At 44.5% G+C, this 12,564-nt stretch overlaps 1 protein-coding gene across 1 annotated transcript in view; it reads right to left on the reverse strand.

Moving 5' to 3' along the window:
- The window catches only part of Jazf1 (JAZF zinc finger 1), a 177,714-nt gene extending 170,933 nt beyond the window's left edge, over nucleotides 1–6,781 (reverse strand). The window contains exon 1 of the mRNA XM_004626503.2: nucleotides 6,764–6,781. The gene's annotated coding sequence lies outside the window, so the exon portion shown is untranslated. The remainder of the gene's footprint in view (nucleotides 1–6,763) is intronic.
- Nucleotides 6,782–12,564: the final 5,783 nt, after the last annotated feature.

Raw genomic sequence — 12,564 nt, forward strand, 5'->3', positions numbered from 1 at the left:
CACACACACACACACACACACACACACACACACGCACAAATAAAATTTAAAAAAATAAATAAAAACAAAGTCATAAACAAATCTTGAATAAAGAGGAAACTTTTCTGTATTCAGCAAGGGCATTCTGACAAGACCTCTCTGTTCACTGGTGTTTTCTCAGTGTGTTCCTAAATTTAATAAGGCCACATTACTTGAGCTCTGGGGCTCAGTTTTCTGTAAGACTGGCCTGAACCTGTATGGTTTTCCAGTGCTGTTATTATTTAACTCAGTAACAAATCAAGTAATAACTAAGCACATTAGTTTTGCATTTTGGAAACTAGTTCCACCCAGGGTTTGGTAACAGGTACTGCATTTATTACTTCTCCTCACCCATGGAGTGAAGATCACTGCTTTCTTAAAAGGCCACAGAGAGAAGAGCTGAACATCTGAACACAGGGCCATGTGATGGGCCTCCCCAAGTTACTAGACACCAAGCTCGAATCTGTCACCCTTCCCTGGGCGCAGGCTTGGTCTGACTGAGGAGCCCTGCCTTCCTGCTGAGGGGCCTGTGCGTGATGTCTCTGTGCCCAGACTGCAGCCAGGAGCCCAGTGATGGGCCGACGGGTCACAGAAGTTACGTGCTGGTTGGGATTTAGGGCTCCTGACTCTGCGAAGGGTGTGTGTTCATTCTGCTTGCTAATGAGTAGGGGCAAACGCTGAGCTGGGGCTCAGTTTGATCTCACTGACGTAGTGGGTTTGGAAACCTGGAAGCCTCAGGCCCCACTTCATTATAGGGCCCTGGCAGATGGCACTTAGCAATCTTGGCTACTATCAAAGTTACTTCAGAGAAACAACTTGGGTTTTTCTGATGCTTTAAAAAAAAAAAAAAATCTTTCATTTCTTTGGATAAGCAACAGTACATAGTGGTTACTGCTACTTCCTCACTGACTTGAGGAAGAGTCTCAGGCCAAGTCTCAGTGCTCTGATATGGACGACAGTGACTCATGGCTCCCACACATTATAGGGCTATTAAGGGGCTTAAAAGAGATAAGAGCATAGTGGTGGGTACACAGCTAAAATCCTTAATAAATCTTAGTTAGTACTATTATTGTTCCAGGCAGTCAGGTCTGAAAGCATCCAGTGTTTATACTGATGATCACATTCACAAGCCAGCAGTGGCTCTCACATAGCAGTAAAGAGATAAGGCAGCCATCGCTGTCACTAGCGCCCACGACAGCTAGTCCAGAATGAGCTGCTTCCCATGTGCAGCTCTCACGACCCACTGGGCGGGAGATGCAGCTAGCACCCCTATCTTTTTCCCAGAAGAAAATGTAAAGCTTAGGGAAGACCCAAGTCACACAGCTGGGAGATGAGGCCAGAGGTTATCCAGCTTCAAAGTGCACGCCATCTCGCCTCACCCAGAGCCTTCTGAGCAGGAATGACTTGCTGGCTTCCCAGCGCTGAACCCTGACACTGCTCAGTGTCCACACTCTCAAGTTCAACTGCCAAGGGGCGTAGTGTTTCAATTTTTACAAGTGATTTTATTATATCTTTTCAATAACTGAACATGAGTATGTCACAGCACAGCTGAAGTAAACATTGTATGTTAACACAGAAAATGTTGTGGGTTTTTTTTTTTCCTTCATTTTATGTGTTTGGTACAGAATCTCATTACGCAGCTCAGACTCATAGTGATCCTCCTGTTTCCAGCCTCCTCAGAGCTGGGACTCCAGGTGTGCACCACCACACCCGGCCTTGGTGGCCGGCTCAGCTCGCCACAGGGGAGGGGCCAGCACAGCATGTGGGACTGGGGATCAAATCCTAGTCCCTGTGCTTGCCAAAGCAAGTGCTTAGTCTACTGCGCTATCTTGCCAACTGGAAAATGTTTGTTCTTATATGGCTCAACATGACCTTATCTATCCCAGAAACAGAGTGCCTCATACATATTCCTGCTTTGCATACCCCCAGTTCTTTGAGTGCTATCCAACCCTGATGACGAGGCTCAGCAGCCTCACTGCTTCCGAAGCAGCCGAGGGGACAGCGTTCCCAATGTTCCCAACAATGTTTTATACTGGTGTTTGCATAGGCACAAAATCATTTCTGGAGTCTGAGCTTGTTCATGCAGCTGGTTAGTTCTGGCTGCGGTGTCAAGGTGTCAGGAACCAGCAGAGGTGAACCAGTTCACCAGCTGGATGGGGAAGTGTACCAATATGCACTTTTTCTTCGACACCTTTAGAAAAATTTAGAGTAGTTTTAGGTTCACAGCAAACCTGAGAGAAAGAAAGGCACAGTGATATCTCCTAATCAACATTCTCCAGGAGGGGTTTGTTTTTTAAATAAAGCAAAAACAAAAACTGCTTCACAGGTAGCACTGGAATGCGTTACAAGACATAAAATGAAAGATAAAGACAAATGTGGATGAAAATCAGAGCCTATTACGTTGGCTTAAACATAGTTAAATATACCCAAGTCTCCCAAACCATTTCTACTTAGAATGACAGATTTTTTTAAAAAATGTATTTTTAGTACAGGGACTACAGGGTCTTACACAGATTGGACTCATAGTGATCCTCCTGTTTTTAGCCTCCCAAGTGCTTACAGGTGTACACCACTAGGCCCAGTCTCAATTGCCATCTCAGTGTGTCCCAAACCCTGGTCCCTGGTCCCTGTGCCCCAAACCCTGGTCCCTGAGTGTGTCTAAGCAGGCGCTTTAGAGAATGACAGATCTTTTTACTGGAGATTTTTGTCCTGATTCTGAATCTTCTTACCATTTTGGGGAAGCCAGTTTCCTTACCTGTGAAAAGAAGATAATGACACTGTACTGCTTCCTTCCCACAAGCTAGGGGCAAGCATCACACATTTTCACTGAGCGATTCCAGCGTAAACTCCCCAGCAGATCTCTAGTTGCCAAGATCAGGGAGGGTGCAAGTTACGCTCTCTATAACAGAGCAAGCCATGCAGCCACGTATTTACCCATTAAATTTCCTGGTAAGTATCCTGTGGGAAAGAGAAGGCTTAAACTTTACACTAAGATAATGACCCAAATGATCTGTGTGAAGAATTTAAATTTCATTTTCCTCTGCAAACTGGAGCTCAGGGAAAATGTGCACACATACCGGGGGAAGAATTTGCCTAGCTGGCCCTGCCACCAGGCATGGACCTCTATCAGAGAGTTCTCTAAAGGTGCTTCCAAAGGACCAGGTGTCTTCTCAGTGGCAACAGAAAACTTTCTGGCTAGCTTTCAGTGGAGTTTATTAAAAGTCATTCTAACTCACAAGGAATAATAGCATCAACTGACAGACTTCTTTTTTTATTTTGACAGACTTCTTATGCAAAAGGAAGAAGCCTCCATTTAAAAACAAAGACAAATCTAAGTGATTTTATCACTCATTTGAGTCAAACTTGAAACTGTCTTATGTATAAATAAAACTGACACCATCAAAGTAAGTGTATGACCTCAGATTTCTCAGAGGCATTCAGGAGACCTTTAGAATTTGGGAAGTGTTACTATCACTTGAAATTTAGAAAATGGGATGCAACGGGCTGGGGAGATGGCTCAGTGGAATAAGCGCTTCCCTGGCAAGCGCAAGGGCTAGAATTCAATCCCTGATTCTGAAAAAAAAAAAAAAAGAAAGAAAGAAAGAAAAAGAAAATGAGATGCAAAAACTCTGATGGATTTTCTTGGCTGACTTGACATGAGGTTTAAAACTCTAAACATGAATCATTAACATACTGAACAGGGCTGGTGAGATGGCTCAGTGGTCTAAAGCACCTACTTAGAACAAGCTCAGCAAAGCACAGGGACCACAGTTCAATCCCCCAGCACCACATGCCAGCCAGCCCTGCCCCCTGGTGGGCTGAGCTGGCCACACACACACACACATAAATAAAATTTAAAAAAAAAAACATACTGAACAATAATATTTTTGCGTTGTAGCTTTGGGAATTAATGCAAAGACAACACAGACTTTAAGAAAGAATACGCTGGTTGCTGAACATCTGCAACTATCACTGTCTCTTACCTTTAGATCCCTTCATGATTTGCCAGTGATCTAGCTCAGAGTGTTTTCAACATTTTCAGTGTACCCTGCACAAGGACATCCATTTAAATTGTAACTAGTACACTATATTCCACAGACACAAATATAGAATTCTCAGGGCCGGCAAGATAGCTCAGAGGACTAAGCACCTGCTTAGGGAAGCGCAGGGACAGGGGTTCGATTCCTGGCACCACATGCCATGCTGGCCCCGCCCCCAGGCATACTGAGTGGGCCAGTGAGACCGGGTAGGGTGACCATACCTATAATCAAAGCACTGGGAGGCTTGAAAACAGGAGCATAACTATAAGTTGGAGCTGTATATTGAGACCCTGCACAAAGTATGTTAAAAAAAATTCTCAAAAAACCCTTTTCTTAACTTCACTGTAAGCCATATACTCTGACAATATCATTGAGTTTTTTGAAAAAGTGCTAGACAGCCCATTAAATTGATTTTATGACTTACTAGCAAGTCCCAAATGTTGATTTTTTAAAATGTGAAATTGCTAAATTAAAACTTAATATCATGTATTAAGACCTACATATGGCTCTTTATTACATAAACAAAACTCTTAGGTAAAATACAGAGAATCGTTTATCATTTGGTCCCTCACACTGAGTCCATCCCTGAACGGTTCTCCACCCAGCCCTGTACTGAGCACCTCCCAGCCCTTCTGCACATGCCTTGCCTGCTCCTCATACCGTCTGTCTGGATTACCATGTTTGCCCCTTTCTGCCCTTTTCTGATGCAAAGTGTGTTTCAGCAGGATGCTCTTGCTGTGGCTCTGGCTGTGCTGCACCCTGGGAAGCACCGAGGCTGGCACAGGGAGAGGAGCAGGGGTCAGGGGTCTGCTCCACCCCTCCCAACCTGGGACGGTGGGGGCAGTGGCTCTCCTCAGACCACAATTCTGACAGTAGCCCCTCTTCCAAGCTTCTCTTCTCTCGAGAGTCTGGTGACAGCATCACCTTTCCTGTTCCTTCGACATCCTGCTGTTGCCTCCAACTTCCTTGGCCTGCCAGACTCCCATAAGAAACCCTGAACTCAACTGTCTTCTGCTGCTGAGGGACTCACCTTTTGGCATGCTGTGTCCACACTTTCTCCTCATCTACTTCTTTGTGATCATCCTTAGAATCAACCCCGCAAGTTCACTGCAAAGGTTACTTCCCCTCTAGAGCATCTCATGAACCTACACAGTGGACTTTACCTTCATACTCTCATGTAGTAAAAAGACAAATTACATTTAAAGTGTTTTTGCTTTTCCAGTGCCAGTACCCTACCTCTCTTGGTGCTCAGCTAAGAAGTAATTGTGATCACCAAAAGAAGCAATAAATGAACAGAAAGTAACAGAACTCATAATTATGAAATGGTATCGATTGTATGTCATTAGTAGCATGATCTAACAAGAGCACCCATAGAACACTTCATCTAAATTTCTCTTCTAGGGTGACTTAGTTTATTTTCTGTAAATGTAGTTGTTGGTATCCTGCTGGAGACAACAACTGCCGACTGCCACATGGTGAACCACTTACCTCTAGCTAGTTCTCCATAATCTCCCATCACCTGGCAGGGTGTTTTCTGCTTATTATGCTAATTAGATTTTACTTGAAAGATGTAATTATTGCTGCAAGCCAAGGAAATAATTAATGGCCAATTTTAGTGGGCAAAATATTCATTAATCAAGTGCAAAGACAAGGGACCTGCACAGTTTAGGAAAAAGGTCTCTAGGAAGACAAAAGATAATCACCTAGAGATTTCTACTTCTTATAAGTATAGGTTAAATCTATTTGACTATAGTTTTTTTTTTTTCAAGTTTACATTTCATATTTAGTCCAATGCCTACAAATGAAACCTAGGATAAACTTCGGGATTTTAAAATTGCATTGTACAACAGGATAATTTCATCATTTTATTGTACAAAAAAAGTAGTGATGATGACAAGACAACACTGATTTTATACTTGGCCTCCTTAGAATACTTCCTCACTTAAAGAATTCAGAGTGCTGCAAACAGCAGTCTCTGCTTTCTTTTATATATTAAAGGCAGGGAGGAAGGAAAGGGTGACAATGAGAACATGATTTGGCTCAGTGGATATTTATATCATCTTTGACCCTTACGAACTGTGTGCGTTTTACACGTAGGGGTGAGAAGACGAGTGAAGCTGTTCTGGCACCTTCCTCATCAGAACCCAGGGAAATAGCTGCCAGGAACTCAGCACAGTGATCCAGAGATTGGATCAAACCTGCACCACTATTAAAAGACAGTTCAGTGCAAAAGGGTGTTCACTGCTCTTCATGCAAACAGGGTAAGCTTCCCTGGTCTGTTCCCCATGGCCACCTTCCTCAGTGTCCTTGTAGAATATCTATACCCTCAGGTTTAGGTGAACTGTTTTGTGCTAGTAGTGTTTCTCTGTTACACTGTGAGGGTTTGAAGGACAGGAGAGGGTCACAGAAGGCAACATATAATAACTGACAACCAAGTGTATTTTTAAACCAAAAACATTTCCACATTTTCATTTAATTTTAAATGGTAACACCATATTCTAGCTTGCCTATGCTCATAAAGCTGTTTCACAGTCCAGGAAAATAATAATTTTGTTAAATACGGTTCACTATCTACATTTTCACAGTCTGGATGCTGAAGCATTTTTCATTCAGCGTAATGATCTCCAGGAGTAAAAATAATATAATTATAATTACTTGGTCAGCTAAATCACAACCAGAAATGCACTGGCATGTATTTTACTCACTGTGTCAAAAAATCTTCATTCTGGACCATCAACACAGCACTAAATTTTGATCTGCCACTGAAAACAGCTCACTTCTATTCCTGGCTTACAGCAGTAACCAGGGATAGCAATTGGCAAAGACAGCTAATATTTCACATTAAGTCTCCCCACCTGACCTTCTGAGTTGAAGGCGGAGTCATGAATAAAGAATGATTTGTTAAGTAAGCAGCCTGTTTTCTTCTTACAAAACATAAACAACACAGAACCCCTTTTATGCAAAGTATGGAAAGACCCAGAATCTCTGGGAGGAAAACTGATTGCTAGCATGGCTGCAGGTAGCATGGCTCCAGGAGGTAGTGGGCTGCCCCCCACCGCCCAAGCTGCTGCTCCTAAAGAGAGTTCCAGGCATCTGCATAGTCCTCAGGACAAAGCCACAAAAAGCACTTCACTCTGGGACTCAAGAGCAGTCAGCTACTTCGTGTGTCCTCGGCTACCCAGTGCCATGGGGAGTTAAAGCACAGGGGCATGGGATGAATTATATGCATTGAAGAAAAATTCACTTCTGAGATTGTCCTCCACAAATTGCTTTGACAGAGCTTGTGAATCCATATCAAACCATGCTTTTACTTCCTTCCAAGAAGACTTTGAGAAAGGCTCTATGGGTACTTCCCCTTCATTTACTCCAACCTGAGGGCCTTTACATCCTAGTGAGCCTCAGCATAGCCCCAGACAAATCTGATGTAACTGATCAGAGGTGAAAGTCCCACAGAGTGATTACAATGGGTAGCTGGGCCTAAGAACCACAGCTGTGTTAAGTTCCCTAAGGACAAGACCCTCGGCTATTCACGTCTGAATCAGCACCTCACTCAGAGCCTAGTCACTAAATAGTAGTTGAACAAATAAAACATGTTGTTCAGTGACTGAAAGAGAAAGGGGGGTGGTATAGAAGGATCACTCAGGAAGGGTTCTACACTGTGCAAGTATACAACGGCGGTCAAACTGGAGTATGCATCAGTCTTCCAGGGAACTGCCACTTGGACTGCAGGCCAGGCGGCCTGCGCGGGGCCAGATCTGGACTTCTATGATGATCCCTGGTAGTGCTGCTCTGGCTCCTATCAGGACCAGCCTTCCAGAAACACCCAGAACAGCTTAGTAATCTCAGGTTAGGTGACGCACAGTAGTGTGTGGGCTGGACACTAAACCTAGGGAGTACTGTGCTGTTTCCCCATCTCTTTTCATTATTTTACTTTGAGATAGGGCCTAAGTTGTCCAAACTGGCCTCAAACTTGCAATCCATCTGCCTCTGCCTCCTAAATGACTGGGAGAGTGTTATGGTTTGTGTCTAGTTGTCTGCTCAAATTCTCATGCAGTCATAGGGCAGACTTTTAGAGGTTGTGATTAATTCATGATCCAGTGCTGAGATTACGGGTGTGAGCAGTACATCCAGCCTGGGGCTGGATAGATAGACTGAATGTAACAGAAGGGAGACCGACTTGCTCTCTGTAGCCATTGTTGCCACTACTCTCTTTTGCTCCTGCTGTTTTGCTGTTTTCCTCCACCATGAACTGCTGCCCTCTGCCATGTGCCACTCTGCCTTGGACACAGCTGAGTATGGACTGAAACCTCTACAAACTGTGGGCTACATAAACCTTTCCTTCCTTAATTTTGGGTGCTGGATACTTTGTCCTAACAAGGAGAGAAAAGTAATCAAGAAAAGTAATCAAGAAAAAGTAAATCAAGAAAAGTAATCAAGAAAAGTAATCAAGTATTAAAAAGCTGGCCAGGCATCTGATGCCAGTAATTCCTACATGAAGGGAGCCTGAGGTTGGGCAGTTGTTAAATTAGAGTTCAACCTGGCAATGTATACATGTAGAGAGAGCCTGTCTCAGAAATAACAGAAAAGGGTGTTATGGTTGCTACATCGGGTCGAGTTGAGAAGTTTAACTAAGTGACCTGGCAAGGTGGCTAGGGCCTTACTTTGTAAGCACCCTGAGCCTGTGCAAGAGGAGGGCAAGAGATGTGTGCCTGATATGCTTCCCCCAGGTGGGGGAAGCCTGTTTACAACCTAAGAGAGGAAAACAGGCCCGCTCACCTTGTGCTCTTGCTGCTTTTGTTGTTTTCTGCTGCCTTGAGCTGTTGCCCCTCACCTTACTAACACCCTGCCTTGGAGCCAGCTGATTACAGACCGAAACCTCTGCACATTGTGAACTAAATAAACCTCCCCTTCCTTAATTTTGAGCTTTGGGTATTTTGTCTTAGCAGCAACAGAAAAATAACACAGGTGGCTAGGGACATAGCTCAGTACAAAGGTCTAGGTTCAACCTCCAGTACCTCCTCCCACTCATCCCTCCAAAAAGAGAAAAAAGAAAAACAACTGATAACACAGGACTCCTGTGATCAAGCCTGTAACCTTATATAACTGCCAATCACAGAAAATCTAGGGCTGAAGGAATTTGGCCTTTGCACAGAGAGACTCCAAGTCAATCAGCAACTTTTAATTCTCACGGTGCAAGTGTCTGAATCATTCATCAAACGTCAGTTACTGTTCAAGGGAAGATGCAGCTAGCCAGAGCAACCAATAACCCCTGATATTTACATTAAAATGCCAGTACACTTTCCTAGACATAGGACCAAGATCAGTTTTTCCAAAAGCAACCAGTGGCGGACCTGGGCCAGAAAGCAAACCCATGGCTGCTTGTGAAATCAACTCAAACACTGGATTCTACAGCTGTAAAAATACAATGTTTTTTTAACTCCAAACTTTTAACAGCCACCCAAATAGATGCTATATTAAAATTATCTGGGGGAAAAATGTATGCAGTTAAGATATTTTCTCTTAGAGACAAAGGAAAGGAATAAGGAAAATGCCAACGGTCTCAAGAGGGCACTGGCTCCTGGTGCCCAGTAACCCGTTGCTGCACCCTGCAGGGCCAGGAACAGAGCGAGGACAGTAATGCAGGCAGTCCTAGCCCTCCCTGCTAGGACTGTCGTGGACACGCCAGCCAGGAGCCATAAATCTGGGTGTCAAAAAACGGAATGCTTTTGGGTTGCAAGGCAGTTAATCTTTGAGGAGTTTTGGGAGCAGAAATACAGTAAACAGGAAATTTCTGCCTCTAAAAAGCTCTACTAGGAAGAGAATGAGATGGAGATGTCAGGCTCACTCAGGACAAATACAAAGGCCAACCTGCACAAAGGCAGTGGTTTTGTGGCGTGCCTGCCCCCAAGCCCTGGCAGTCGCAGCATCTTCTCGGAGCACATTGTGTGCTCAGCCCTTCCGTAGGCCTCTCGAAACCACAAAGTGAGTGTGTGTGTAAGTACGTAAGCCTGTGTGTATCGTGGTGGGGGCTGCAGTCTACATTTTAATAAGTCCCACATCTATAATCCTGATGTAGCTAAAGAGCTATTGGTGTAGAACTTTAGGGTCTTCAAAGCACATCAATGGAGCTTTTGGGGGGAAATAGCCATTTGGGGTAGACAGTATAGACTCATTTCTTTTTTGGGGGGATGGCTCTACAGGGTGTTCAGGGCCTCACTACTAGATCAGACTCATAGTGATCTGCCTGTTTACAGCCTCCCAAGAACTGGGATTACAGGTGCGCGCCACCATGCCCAGTCTCAATTGCTGTCTCAGTATGCCGGGGGCGGGGCCCGCACTGCAGGCCCAGGGATTAAACCTCCATCCCTATCTGCTGAACTATTTGGCTGGCCCTAGTATAGACTAATTTTTAAAAAGGGAACAGAATGGAGACAGCCAAGAGAAGCCAGAAGAAATATAATGGCTAAATGTAATAGGATCCCTGGAACAGAAAAATATGAAAGGGGAAAACTGATGAAATCCTAAGAAAGTGTGAGCACTGGTAAATAACACATCACTTTGTTTCATCCTCTGTGACAAAGGCACTTAATGTAAGCTGCTAATAACATGGACAAACTGGAGGGGGGAATATATAAGAACTGTATTATCTTTGCAATTTTTCTGTAAATCTAAAACTATTTTAAAATAAAAAAGTTTTTATAAAAAAGAAACTGAGGAACCAAGGCTTAGAGACACTAAAAACAAAGAAGTAGACACACAGATTATTTCCTTTTTAAAAATATTTGAAACATTTTTAAATGTTCAAATATTTTATAATTTGAAGGTATAAAACATATATATATATATATATATATATACATACATCTGTTTTGCATTTTTTCCAAAAAAGTGGTGTTTGTTTAGCTTTGTTACAGCAGGCCTGAACCTCGCCTCCCACCCAAGTGGAGCCTTTCAGTGGGAGTTCCTGTGGGGCTGCACTCCCTAAGGATGACCTGGAAAGGGGCTGGGCCCACCCCAGAACCACAGCTCAGCCTCCCGCTCACATCCACATGCACATCCACAGCGGGGGCACTTCTATCCCACAAGCCTGTGCCCACTGGGGACAGTGCTGGCTGCGTGCTGCGCTCCCCCCCCAACAGCAGAGCCCCTGGACCTGCACGTGTGACTCATGTGATGAGAGGGCACCTGCGCCTTCAGGCCCAGCCCTCAGTCAGCCACCCATGTCCCACCTTTGCTGTGGCCTGGACTGAGCTTGGTCCAAGGCAGGGTCCTGCTCCGGCCCTGTGCCTCTCCCTCTGAGCAGTGCATCGGAGGGCAGCCCCGGCTCTGGATGGTGCACTGGCTCATTTCTTCCTGCTTTCCTATATTCCCCAAACTCTCAGTGAGTTAAGAACAGGTGGGTAAACTGCCAGAATTCTGGGGAAGAAAAGCAAAGCAGGCTGGACACCCCATGAACTGAATTTTAATCCCTGGAACAGCGGGGCAGTCATAGCTGAGCCCACATTCTTGGTTATTTTTTTTTCTGCTGTTCTAATGCCAACCCCCAAGAATGTGTGCAGCAGGTAGCCTGCCCCCAATACCGTCACCATGGCTCCCACCTGGACCAAAGGAGAGTGGGTGAGGGGAACAGCGGTTGAGGGGACAGCATGTTCAAGTTCAAGAAACAGAACTGAAAACTTCCTGGTCAACATCATGCGCCTGCTAGCTCCTCCTTGCTTTCTTCATTTTCTTCTGTTCTCCTCTACCCTTCAGAGGACTCAAGTACAACCCTCTCCTAAAGAGCCCATTTCAATCCAAATGCAGCCCAGGGGTTCTCAGCTTCTTTTTTCCAACCACCCATTTTTTAATCCAAAAAGTCCTCACTGAGCACTTATGTACCATGCAGTATGCCAGGTAATATAATTAGTGAACCAAACAAACAAAAAAAGAGAAAATCTCTTCTACCATGGGGCTTACATTCTAGAAAGACTTAATAAGGACAAAAGCAAATATATATTAGTCAGTATATTATGACAAGTGGTAACTTCTAGAAAGAAAAACAACAGGGGGAGGAAGACAAACAGTGACAGTTGTCCGGTTTCACTGTGACTTTGTATATGCTACTATCAGACTTGATTAATGTTTCCACACTGCCCCATAAGCCAGATGCTCTGTTGTGGAAGGACAAGGCTATTTTGGGTTCCTCAGCATACAGCTATGCACTGAGTAGATGTTCAATACATTTCTCTGAGCAAAAGACTGTGTTGTGCACCTGACTCGTGTTGAGAACCTCAGCCTGCCCTCCGGGGCAAAAGAGATGTCAGCAGACGAATGAGTCCAGATGGAGTGAGTGAGACACAGCGAGCCATTCACTCTACATGTGTATGTCGCACGGCTGTGTCCTGGGCACTGAATGCCGCACTGATGAGACACCTGTAAACCAGTGCTGAGGCCCTGAGTGGCTACAAGTGTCTCCCAATGTCTCATGTGTTGGGTGCTTGGGCCTTGGGGTGGCAATTTTGGGAGA

Source organism: Octodon degus, unplaced genomic scaffold (assembly GCF_000260255.1).
Source record: "Octodon degus isolate 3935 unplaced genomic scaffold, OctDeg1.0 scaffold00015, whole genome shotgun sequence".
Classification (NCBI taxonomy): Eukaryota; Metazoa; Chordata; class Mammalia; order Rodentia; family Octodontidae; genus Octodon; species Octodon degus.